Source organism: Juglans microcarpa x Juglans regia, chromosome 4D, assembly GCF_004785595.1.
Source record: "Juglans microcarpa x Juglans regia isolate MS1-56 chromosome 4D, Jm3101_v1.0, whole genome shotgun sequence".
Taxonomy (NCBI): domain Eukaryota; kingdom Viridiplantae; phylum Streptophyta; class Magnoliopsida; order Fagales; family Juglandaceae; genus Juglans; species Juglans microcarpa x Juglans regia.
Window position 1 is genome coordinate 21,465,541 of NC_054600.1, and position 11,747 is coordinate 21,477,287.

Consider the following 11,747-nt stretch of genomic DNA (forward strand, 5'->3'; position numbering starts at 1 on the left):
AGATGAAAGTCATACTCGAACACGTTCAATAAGTTCATCTTTCTCTTTTCCATCGACAACACTCCAGCTAACATGCCTCATTTGAGCATAGTGCTTCACGATCCATGTAACTCTCGTTGTGTAGACTGTTTTGTTGTTACATAATGGACCTATCTTCTCATCTTTTATCTCAAGTGGTATCTTGCCAAACTTTCGCATCCTCTCAAACTCTGTACCTTTAGCTACACCCCTACCACGTTTGCTAGTGTTTGCTAGTATACCAACAAAACAAACATTCGGATTTGCTATTAAACCATGTATATATATAGTACCTCTAGAGGAGCAACACAAACATACTGTTTATGAAATACCAGTAGGATCAGATGTCCATTATACTTACCATTGTCTGTTGTATTCACCTCTGTAGGAGTACAGGGATGCAAAAATGATGGATGTAACTCATTTGGGGGTTGAGTGGAATCATCAGAGTCCACGGCAGCTTCATTCCTCAAACTCCAACCTGTTGGTTTTGGTTGTGGATTTCGTCCAAAGAGCTGCAACACTCCAGCTTGCATAAGTCCAGAAGCTCCTCGGCCTCTCCCTCTTATGCTATGAATCATTGCTACTGCACTATGGCCAGTAAACCAACAAAAGAGAAGCAAGTAAATAGATGCTCTGTAAACTCCAGCTAACATACATCAACTAGAGTTTGGCTACCAAGTTGGAGGCTGGATAGAATGGGAACTATACCCTCTCAAATATGTAGAAATGGAGGGTACTGAAGGTTTTCTCGCAACTTTGCAACTCCACCAAGCAGAAATGGAGGAAACTTACGTGCCTGGTCTGGCTTGATAGCTAGACAACAAAGCATTGGTACTGAAAAACAGCATTCCCGCTTAAAGATTTACTCATCTCTCGCTTAGATATTATTTAGACCCAACGTGCTAAGTAGACCCAACATGTCAAACGTTATTATTATTATTTTAAAATTTTAAAAAAATTAAATTATTTATTATATTTTATATAAAAATTTAAAAAAATTATAATATTGAAATGAAACACTTTTACTATCCAAACGGGACCTAAATTCTCGTCTCCTGATGTCACGTGATTCCACCATTCAGTTCTAAGGGTTGATCTCAATTTTATTTTTTTATATTTGTCAAATGAATTAATGTGAAATGATAGATCTACAAAAGAAGCATACAATTCCCCTTTTCCATTTGTGGCAAAGCTAATAAGGAGGCATAATAAAACACACATTAATCCATATAAAAAGAAGGACAGAAATGCTGAGGAACTACCTTAGACGATCAATCGCACTTCAAACTACAACAAGTGATGCGGACTACCAAAAATTTGTCCTTGCCCTTGCTTATTGCTTCTTTCGGCAAACCAACATATATAACGCTTAGGCCACAAGACTATTTAAACCTGTAAAAACAACATGATGTTAACCACCCATAGCCATTATTAAATTACATAACTTTACATTTGGTATCATATTATAGCATGAATCAACACATCTCAGAGCATTTACTAGAGTCTGAAAACTAGTATAAATAAAAATAGCACATCTCAAAGAATCTACTCGACCCCTTTGTATACTTCAAAGAAAAGCTTAGCTCCCAAAAGTCAGCAAGTAATTTGTTGGGTGACTAAAATCAGGAATCTGTGGGTTTTCTGTTTTTAATAAACAGAAAATTAAATCATGACATCAAATTAGTTGACATTCATTTTTGAAATTCCAAACAATAGTATATCTACCCAGGCAATAATATTCAACAAGACAATAGAGTGTATACATATGCACTAGTAAGCTCTCAACAATTAGGCCCCGGGATAACATATGCAAAAGCTAGCTTATAAATGGCAATGAGGATCGAAGAGAGATACCAATTGGAAATATGTAGCTAGTCTAACATCACGTGAGCTACCCTCAGTCACCTATAAATTACAAAAAAATGGAAGGTTAAGTAAGAAAATGAAATAATTTCCAAGTATAAGTCAGCATAATATGTTAAGTATTCAAATATTTAATCATTGTGGGAGGGGGCCGACTTAAACTTATAGCCAAATGAATGCATACCATTCTCAAATGAGATATCGAAATTAGATCTTGAATCTTCACTGCTACCAGTGTCGTCATCATCATTTCTCTCTATACCGTCATCAATGAAGTCTTCATAATTGGGAAGGGATATTGCATTTTCCAATGTTGTATCCACGGCAACATGTATTAGTTCTATGTCAGACCTATGCAAGGGATTCCTCATGCCATTATTATCATATTAAGGTTCTACTTCTGCGTATGAAGGTTCGTTCTCTTGGAAATCTGCAAAATCCATTGAATGATCATCATCATCATTGACCGATGGTATAGTTGGAACATCATAGATGTTCCTATTGGTCATCCTTTGCACAACAGACCAAGTACCACGTTTATTATTGTCTTTAAGGTAAAACACTTGGCATGCTTGACAGGCAAAGGCGAATGGCTCATCCCTATACCATTTTCGTAAAGTGTTGACACTAGTTATGTGCTCCCTGACTGCTATTCCTCTCCTCATATCACTGACATTATACCATTCACATTTAAACAAATATACATGACACCAACCCATGTAGCGTAATTGCAACATATCATTCAAAACACCGTAGAAATTAATGGGCTTTGAATTGTATTCCCCTTTAACAACCACCCACTATTTTGGGTTCGAAGATATTCTCCACTACGTAGTGCGTGGAATTTGGTCCCATTCATGATGCAAGCAGAAAATGAAGCACACCATGGGTCTGGTCCACAAGTGAGTGCATATATGTCATCAAATACGTCTTCAGGATTTGCAGCATAGAGTTCTTGAATCTGTCCATTGAATGTAGTAAAAGGTTAGAAATACCATTAACTGAGCTACTTCGACTTACAGGGTGTAAGTGAATTACTCAAAGAAACCTACTCGTGTGTGAAACCAAGTTGGGAATTGGTTTTGATGTCTACGATATACATTATCTGGAGAAGCATCTTTGATCAATGTATAGTGCTCACTAGGAATCCAACAAGAAAAATATTAGGTTGGTCCAACCATATTCAAGTTCAAATATATTATCAGGTAGATGTATTTGAAAGAAAAAATAAAATACTTACTCGACGTACTAACTAATCTTTGCACAATTATTGAGTACGTACCACCTTGCCTTTGCAAGTAGAGTCTGATCCAATCGATTAGAGGTAGGGGAGCCCAAATGACATACCTTTTGTGAGAAAATAGAGAAGTCATTTCCACCTTCAATATCTTTATCTATATCTTTGTTTCATTCCTCCCAATTATATATGGTCTCGACATCATGGATATACAAGTAGTAGAAGGTCAAGCATTCAACATGAACATAGGCTTCAGCAATTGAGCCTTCTGGACAAGTCTTATTTCTAACATAATGCTTGAATCTTCCTAAATATCACTCAAAAGGATATATCTACCTATATTGAATTGGTCCCGTAAGAAAAGTCTCACAAGGTAAATAGATGGCGAGGTGTACCATTATATCAAATAAGCCAGGTGGGAAAATGATCTCAAGCTTACAAAGGATGATTGTAATGTTATATTGTAGTCCCTTCAATACTTCCAACGTCAATGTTTGAGTGCACAAAGCATTGAAGAATGAACTTAACTCGGCCAATGCAAGTTGTATATTAGGTTGGAAAAACCTACCAATTGCAACTGGTAGTAACCTTTGCATGAATACGTGACAATCATGACTTTTCATTCCTAATATCTTTCCATCACCAACTGAAACACATCTAGAAATGTTCGAGGCAAAACCATCTGGGAATTTAACAGTTGTGAGCCATTCACAGAAATGTCTCCTCTGATCTAAATCCAGCGTGTAGGAGCCAAGCACCATGGAGTACCCACTAGTAGTAGGTTGTAGATGTAATTCCTTTCTTAACCCAAGCTCTTCCAAGTCCTTATGTGCATTAACCGTGTCTTTATTTTTTCCTTCAATACCAATCAATGTTTCTAAGATATTTTCGCAAATGTTTTTTTCAATGTGCATGACATCGAGATTGTATCGTAAAGACAACGTTGACTAGTAAGGTAATTTGAAGAATATACTTTTTTTAGTCCAATTCAGTTCATTTGGTAAGCGTTTTCTCTTTCGAGAACCTTTGCCAAATGCCACATTACCAACCTGCAGTAGTTGGTGGAGGAGAAAAGAAGCATTGAGTTCTAGAGGAGGCAACTGATGGTCCTCATTACCATTGAATGTAGCCTTTTTCTTTCTCCAAGGGTGGGCGGATGGCAAGAAGCGACGATGACCCATGTAACAGTGTTTTCTACCATGTTTCAACCACAAGGAATCTGTATCCTCATTGCATACCAAGCAAGCCATCTTTCCCTTTATGCTCCACCTAGAAAGATTAGCATATGTAGGAAAGTTATTAATAGTTCACAGTAGTGCAGCATGTAAGCAAAAATGTTTAGACTTTGATGCATCATGGTTATCTACATCATCCTCTCATAACTCTTTGAGTTCATTCACTAAAGGTTGCAAATAAATATCGATGTCGTTTCCTGGTACTTTAGGGCCAGGAATGAGCAATGATAGCATTAAGTAAGGTTCTTTCATGCTAACCAAGGGTGCAAGTTATATGGCACGAGTATGACTGGCCATATGCTATAAGGTTTGCTCATATTATTGAACAGGTTAAACCCATCACTGACTAGCCCCAGTCTGACATTGCGAGCATCTTGGGTGAACCAAGTGTGATCTTTATCAAATTGTCTCTACATCTTAGAATCAGCAGGATGCCTTAAACTACTATGGTCATCAACTTGTTCTTCTCTATACCATTTCATGGAGTTCGCTATATTCTTTGACATAAAATGTCTTTGTAACCTTGACTTCAGAGGAAAGTATCGCAATACCTTCTGGGGATATTCCATTTTTGTCCCTAGTTGACACCCACCTTGGCTCAAGGCATTTAGAATAAGCTTTTTTGTCCGCATCACGTTTCCAAAATAACATGCAGTCATTTGGGCAGGTGTCTATCTTCATATAACTAAAACCCAAGCCACATTCCAATTGTCGGGCCTCATGGTATGAGTAGGTATTTGAATATTTGGAAAAGCAGCCTTTAACAATTGTAAAACCATGTTAAATGACTTGATAGTCTACCCACCAACAGTTTTGATACGAAACAACTTGACTATAAATGAGAGCTTAGAAAACTTCTCGCAAGTTGGATAAAGTGGACGTATTGCATCGTCAAACAATTAGTCAAATATTTTCGATTGCCAATCACTCATGGTGGGCTCTGAAGTGTTGCCATATTCACCGAACGCATGGTCAAAGAATGATGCAGCCCGAGTGTCCTTTATCATCTCATCCATATCGTCAATGAAATTATTAGATTCACTAGTAATATCGTCATCACCGTCTGAGGAATTCACACTCCAATTGTCACCATCCCCATGGAATATCCAATGTGTATAACTTGGATCAATAGCTATCGTGAATAGATGATATTTGACTTCATTGAATGGTAGGAATATGTTATTACGGCATCTCTAACATGGACACTTGATGGTAGTTCGTCCAGGTGCATGTCTTTTGCCATGGTGAGGAGATTATCTATCCCTTCACCGTATTCACGTGAGGTAAACCTGTTTGGCACGTGCATCCAATTCTTGTCCATTTTTCAGCTTAATCGATTAAGCAAAATGAATGAAACCTTAAGCAAAAGGTATGAAATAATTAAGCTCGGTTGCTAAAATAATTAATTAAACAATATAAGAACAAAGAAATTAATATTTTTGAAAGTTATTAAGAAAGAATTTTTTATACGTCGTCATTAATTTTGTATATGACTCTAACATGCCAAAAACATATAAGAAGCATAGCATTTAAAAAAATTCTCTGACACACCACATAAGACACTTTATGTTAAGAGGATATAAACAATGGACAGATCTAATAATTGAACTAGACAACAGAGAAGTCCTTCAATCTCATATATATGTCAAGTGTTAAAATCATGACCAATGCTTTCTCTAACAAGTTAGGCTATGTGGTGGTAGTGTTATATAATATACCATTAGTGCGGCTCCTAGTCTCATTGTTTGTCCAAATGCCAGCTTGGACCCCTTTGATCTCTCTCAAATTACTAAAGGTTTGATTTGTTATATATAATTAAGCTTAGGCCCCAGCTTCCTTCTTTACATTAATATTCCATTCATTTTCAAAAGCTGTTATGTTTGTATGAGCCAAAATTAAAACATGTTTATATATAGTAGTACATATATCGTATCACCTATCAAACCATAACAAATAACATTGATCCATCAAAACAACAACAAATAACAAACTAAGATAAAACAATAATTACATAGATTGAAGACTATGATACGTGATATGATATTCTAAAAAGTTTGAAACTGCCTATAATCTAGTGGTATTCCCCTATCAATTACTCCTCTATCAGCCTGTGGGTATCATTGTTTTGGCATCTTCTCAACACAAACATAAACTCACTTTGAATAAAAAAAATATGATCTCCAAAAATGTAGCAAATAAAGAGATGCAATTATCAAATTGAGACATACTTTTTAAAACATGGAGTTAAAGAACAAGAACCATAAAAGTAAAGATAGAGATTCAATAGACATACTTAAACATTTATTAACTTATCAGCATGTCCATCTTGAGCAAACACACAATTACTGCACTGCCAGCACTTGTAAGTATACAATAATCACTGAAAATCTCAAGTAACTCATAGAAACTTAAAAAGCAAAGAAAATACAACAAGTAAATAACTTCAAATGGGGGTTTGAAAATTGATGTGTTTTCAATTAATTTGTAGTTTAATTAATTTGTAGTTTGTGAACAAAAAGGCATGGAGAGAGAGAGAACCCATCAATTACTAGACTTGACGAGGAGAGAAATTAGCGTCGGAGTGTTGGTTTGCCGGCGAGGAGAAGATGGTGCAATAGAGGCTCACTTGGCCAGGAGTAGCGGTGCAACAACTTGTCGAGAGAGCTTCGTCGGCACAACAGGGAAAAATTAGGGGAAACTTTGCTACGGTTTGCTCATTTTTCTGTCGAGTTCGCTACATATGTAGAAAAAATATGTTGCAGCGCATGTGTTTTCGCCGCTAATAGACCGAATCCTACAATCGCAGCAACATATATACCATTAGTTGTTATTGCAGCGATCATGATATCGCCGCAATAGCTCCATTTATTCGTTGCATCTAGATTTTCGCCGTAGTAGCTATATCTTGTTTTGTCGATTTTGTTGGCCGTAAGGAAAATCACAGTAATCAATTTTTAACGGTGTATATATACTGGCCGCAAAATCTTATTGACAATTGTCCATTGATGGCCTTATTTCCAGCGACACAGTATCGCATCAAATAATTTAAACCTTTGACAGTCAGGCAAAGCGCCGCATAAACTCATGGCATTTGCGTCGACCTTATTAGCTGCGCCTCACTAATGCCACAAAAGCTCTTAATTTCCAACGATCTACTTAAGCAACGGAATAGCATTCGATGTTCTTCAGTTGGTGCTAATTTGCGATCAAAACTAGCCGCAGCAAAAGAAAACCACAACAAAAGCTAGCTTATGATGTAGTGTTAACACAGTAATTCAAGCATTTTGATTGATGATTACACCACAATTGCCTCACAACAAGCATTCAAAAGGAAAATGCCTTCCAACCAGCATCTGTTAGTTTAAGCGAAACATGTCACCATTAATAAGTTTAATATTGATCATTAACTTCTAAATGATCATAGGATTTATTAGAAGTTGTGGCACAAAAGTATCAAGTCAAGAACCTCATTAAAAAGTGACGAAAAAACTTACAAAGCATTTTTATAAAATTTAGCAATTATCAAAAAGGGGAAAAGAAGAAGAAACAACCAATGGGGAAGGGTAAGCAAGAGAGAGAGAGAGAGATAGAGAGAGAGAGATAAGGTTTTTTACAAACAAGAACAAAATTTATCTAATCCTAAACGCTATGGAAAATACGTGAAAGACATTTCGTGTTTTGTTTGTGTTCACATTAGAGAGGAAAACATCTACTACTACTACTATTCTTTTTTCTTGTTCTGAGATTGAAATTTGAAAGAGAAATTGGTTTCATACAAAAAAGAAGTTGCCTGGGGGTGGTGGTTGTAGTTAGAATCATTGGTAAAAATGGGAAAGAAAGAGAGAGAGAGAAGTGAAGTGAAGTGAAGTTCCAAAATAAAAGAGCAAAAGTAGGTGTTGGTTTTGATGATCGAATCTGAATACCAACTCGAGAACCTAATACAAATGAAGTCTTCGTCAAAATGAATAACAGCCTTAATTTTATAACAATGCATAATCATATTGTCCTTCGCGAATTCACGTTGTATTTCTAGAAATGCATTCTTTTCTTGCTTCCCAAGCCATGCACTTTTAATGCAGGAGAGAAAAAAAGAAATATAAAAGATTAGTGGAATCGCATTTTTTTTTTGGCGTGATAGCTTTAGACTTTACCACCAAAATGGTAGATTAATGCAAGTACTATAAGCTTTCTTTGTTTGTTAAATTTCCACACTATGGAATCCAATACCACCAAGATGCTTGCTTCTTGTCTTCATTTATGCGAACTTGAAAATCTTAGTTGAAAAAGAGATAAAGGCATGAAGTGAGTATTATAACATTTATACAATAAATCTATATGATCAGTACTAATAATTATTGTAGGGCCTATTTCATATGTCTCTCTCTTTCACTTGAGGCTCTCAAGTTCGAACAAGAATTTGATCGGATTTTGATACTGATTCTTCTAAGTTTTAAAAAAATGATTTGCATAATCACGTTTTTTGCATGATAGCATTACCAAATTAGTAGATTAATGCAGCTAAGGAAAAGATTAAAAAAAAAAAGAAAAAAAAAAAAAGAAAAGAAGAAAAAGATCAAGGGTTGCTTTAGAGAGAGACTCCCCTATCTAGAAAACTCCATTTCAGTGAGAGCTTTTGTTGGAGAGCCTCCCTCCTCTCTTTCTCTATTCCATTTCCGCATTGTGTATACACTTTCAATGTAGTGTTTTTTCCCTCCTCCCTCCATTGGTTTTGTTTTGGTCAGATCTGCTGCTCTCCGGCCGCCATTCGCCTACATGTGCCCCACCACCCCATCCACCATCCGCCATTCGCCGATCTACTGGGACGGAGTGAAGTGGCGCCAAAATGATCGGCGCGTGGACCTAACGCACCACCGCACATTGACGCCTCTGATGGCTACATGCGCTATCCCAGCAGTTTCATCTCGTTGAGATATTCCAGATCTGGCCTACCCAGTCTCCATCCCACTGGCGCGGGGCTGCCACACGCCATCATAGGAGCGCGGGAACATTGATGATCACATGCTGCAGATCAATCCACCCGATGTCATGTTTTCCACTATGTTATCGCATTTTCTAACTGATAATCTTGAAAAAGGGATTGCAGATCTCTCCAAAAATCATCTGAAGACACAGATGATCATAGGCCGCAGATCAGTCCACTCATCACTCTCACTACTTTCAGTGGAGGTTCCATTGCCACCAGCGATGGTTTCATTGTTCGTAAATTTTTGTGAACAACTTATTACCATATTTTAAGACGGCGTCCTCTTTATAGGACATGGGTGAAGACTAAGAAACTGGTCGCAAAAACCCTATTTTTTTCTTTTTTATCCACTACTTTGCACTATTGTTATTGTTTTGGGGTGTTTGTTGGGAAACCCCTCCCCTCTTCATGTATCATCTTTTCTAATTTCTAATGAAGTTTACTTGCTTCCTTAGAAAAAAAAGAAGATTAATGCAGCTAAGGGTTCTGAATTTGTTGAATTTCCACATTCTTGAGGAATCCAATACCACCAGGATGTATGCATGTTGGTGTCATCTGACCAATCTCTTCCTTGAAAGAAACTAGCTGTCTCCTTGTATAGAAGGAACTAGAGGACATTGGAACCACGTGATGGACCTGTGATTTGTTTGTTGTACTTGTTATAGATTCCAGTTTTTTGGTAGCAAATGAGGGCACAAAAAGGTTGGAATATGATCCCAAAACATCATTTTACCTGGAAAACGAGTGCTGAAGTTCTTTCTTATTTGGAATCTTGGACTTGTTTCTTCCTGCCATCTGCAAATGAAAGTCAGTTTCACACCAGGATCGGAACATAATTATTTGGCGTTTCTCCAATTATCTCTTCGTCCTTCCAAAATAAATAGGGGAAACACTACGCTCAATTGTCAAACAACAAAAGCTAAAGACCCCAAACTGGTTCATTTTCCATAAACATGTCCATGGAAGATAATCACAATAGCAGCCCAAAATCTGTGAAGGTGTGTAAGAAAATCCTTAGTGCAGTTACTTCCAGTCCTGTCTACCGAAATCTTCTTCGCATCTCGTCTCGCCAAGAACATCCCAGAGCTGCATCCCCTGCTCCCAATCCTTCACAGCTAATCCATACTCCTTCCACAGTGGCAACAACCTTCGATATTCCGATCACCACACCAGCTAGCCATGAACATCCCAAGTCTTCAAAAGGCTCCCACCAGCTCGATGCAGTTGAGGTTCCCATTGAGTTTGATTTCTCAAGCCCACCTAAACTGAATGTGGAAGGCAAACCAGAAACACCATTTTTGCCAATCCAGAGCAACAACCCCAGATTAGTGTCACCAGCTAAACAAGTTCATAAAGAAGCTAAGCAACCTGGAGTAGAAGATGACGAAGACCCTTTTTCTAAGTTCATTTCAATCTCAAAGATGAAGATGTTAAATGGAGCAGATGATGATGCTCAGGATAAAAAGAAAGAAAAGAGAGATACAGATCAGGAATACATCGATCGTACAAAGATGAAGATCAGAGCAACTACGTCAAGTATGAGAAATGGAAGGTGGTAGGAGAGTTCAATATAAACAGGGGAGCCGAGCCTTGACTGCAACTGCAAGCAGGTATTTGGTGAATAATTCTTGGAGTTGGGTTTTCTCCCAGTAATAAAGCATTCCTGGTTGCATGTCCGAGCTGATGCTTAAGCCGAGGCTGTCTATGGCTCTTTCTGTCTCTCATGTATTTACTATTCTTGGAAGCAAAAGATAGAAACTTGTGTTCAGTAATTTGGTTTTGTTTTTCGTGCTTGTTTTTGCCTCGTGCAAATCCTTTTCCAAAGTTCTTTTTCAATACCATCTTGCTGCCTTATTTGATTGTGTTAAGTTCTTTTATTAACATGAAGTTGGGTTGTTTTGTTTGAGAGAGAGAGAGAGAGAGAGAGAGAGAGAGATTTGGATTGATATAATTGAACACAATCCAAAAGGATGATCCAAGGCCTAATCCAATCCAAGCATATTTTGGCTAACTCCAGAGGAACAATCGCATGAGAACTTCATTCAAAGATAAGCTAAGCCCCAATATCCCAAAGGCTTGAATTTCAAATAATGGGTGGGATAGTTATCATGTATTAACAGGAAGCGTCGTGAGCTTTATTTATATCATCCATGTATGATTATAAATCTATCTGAATGAATTGCTAGAGAGATCCTATTACCTTCACTGACTTAGGCATCAGAGGCGTTCCCATGAACCCCCGAGTCTCTTTCCTCTTTGGTTGTAGGTGATTGTGTGTAAGAAGCTGTGAAACACATCTTTAACAGTTAGCACCGTCTGTGAGATTTGTTTGTACTACAACCAACATACTTTTCACATGTCCACCACTACTCAATCTCAAGCAACCAGAGATCAGAAAGTGACGTTG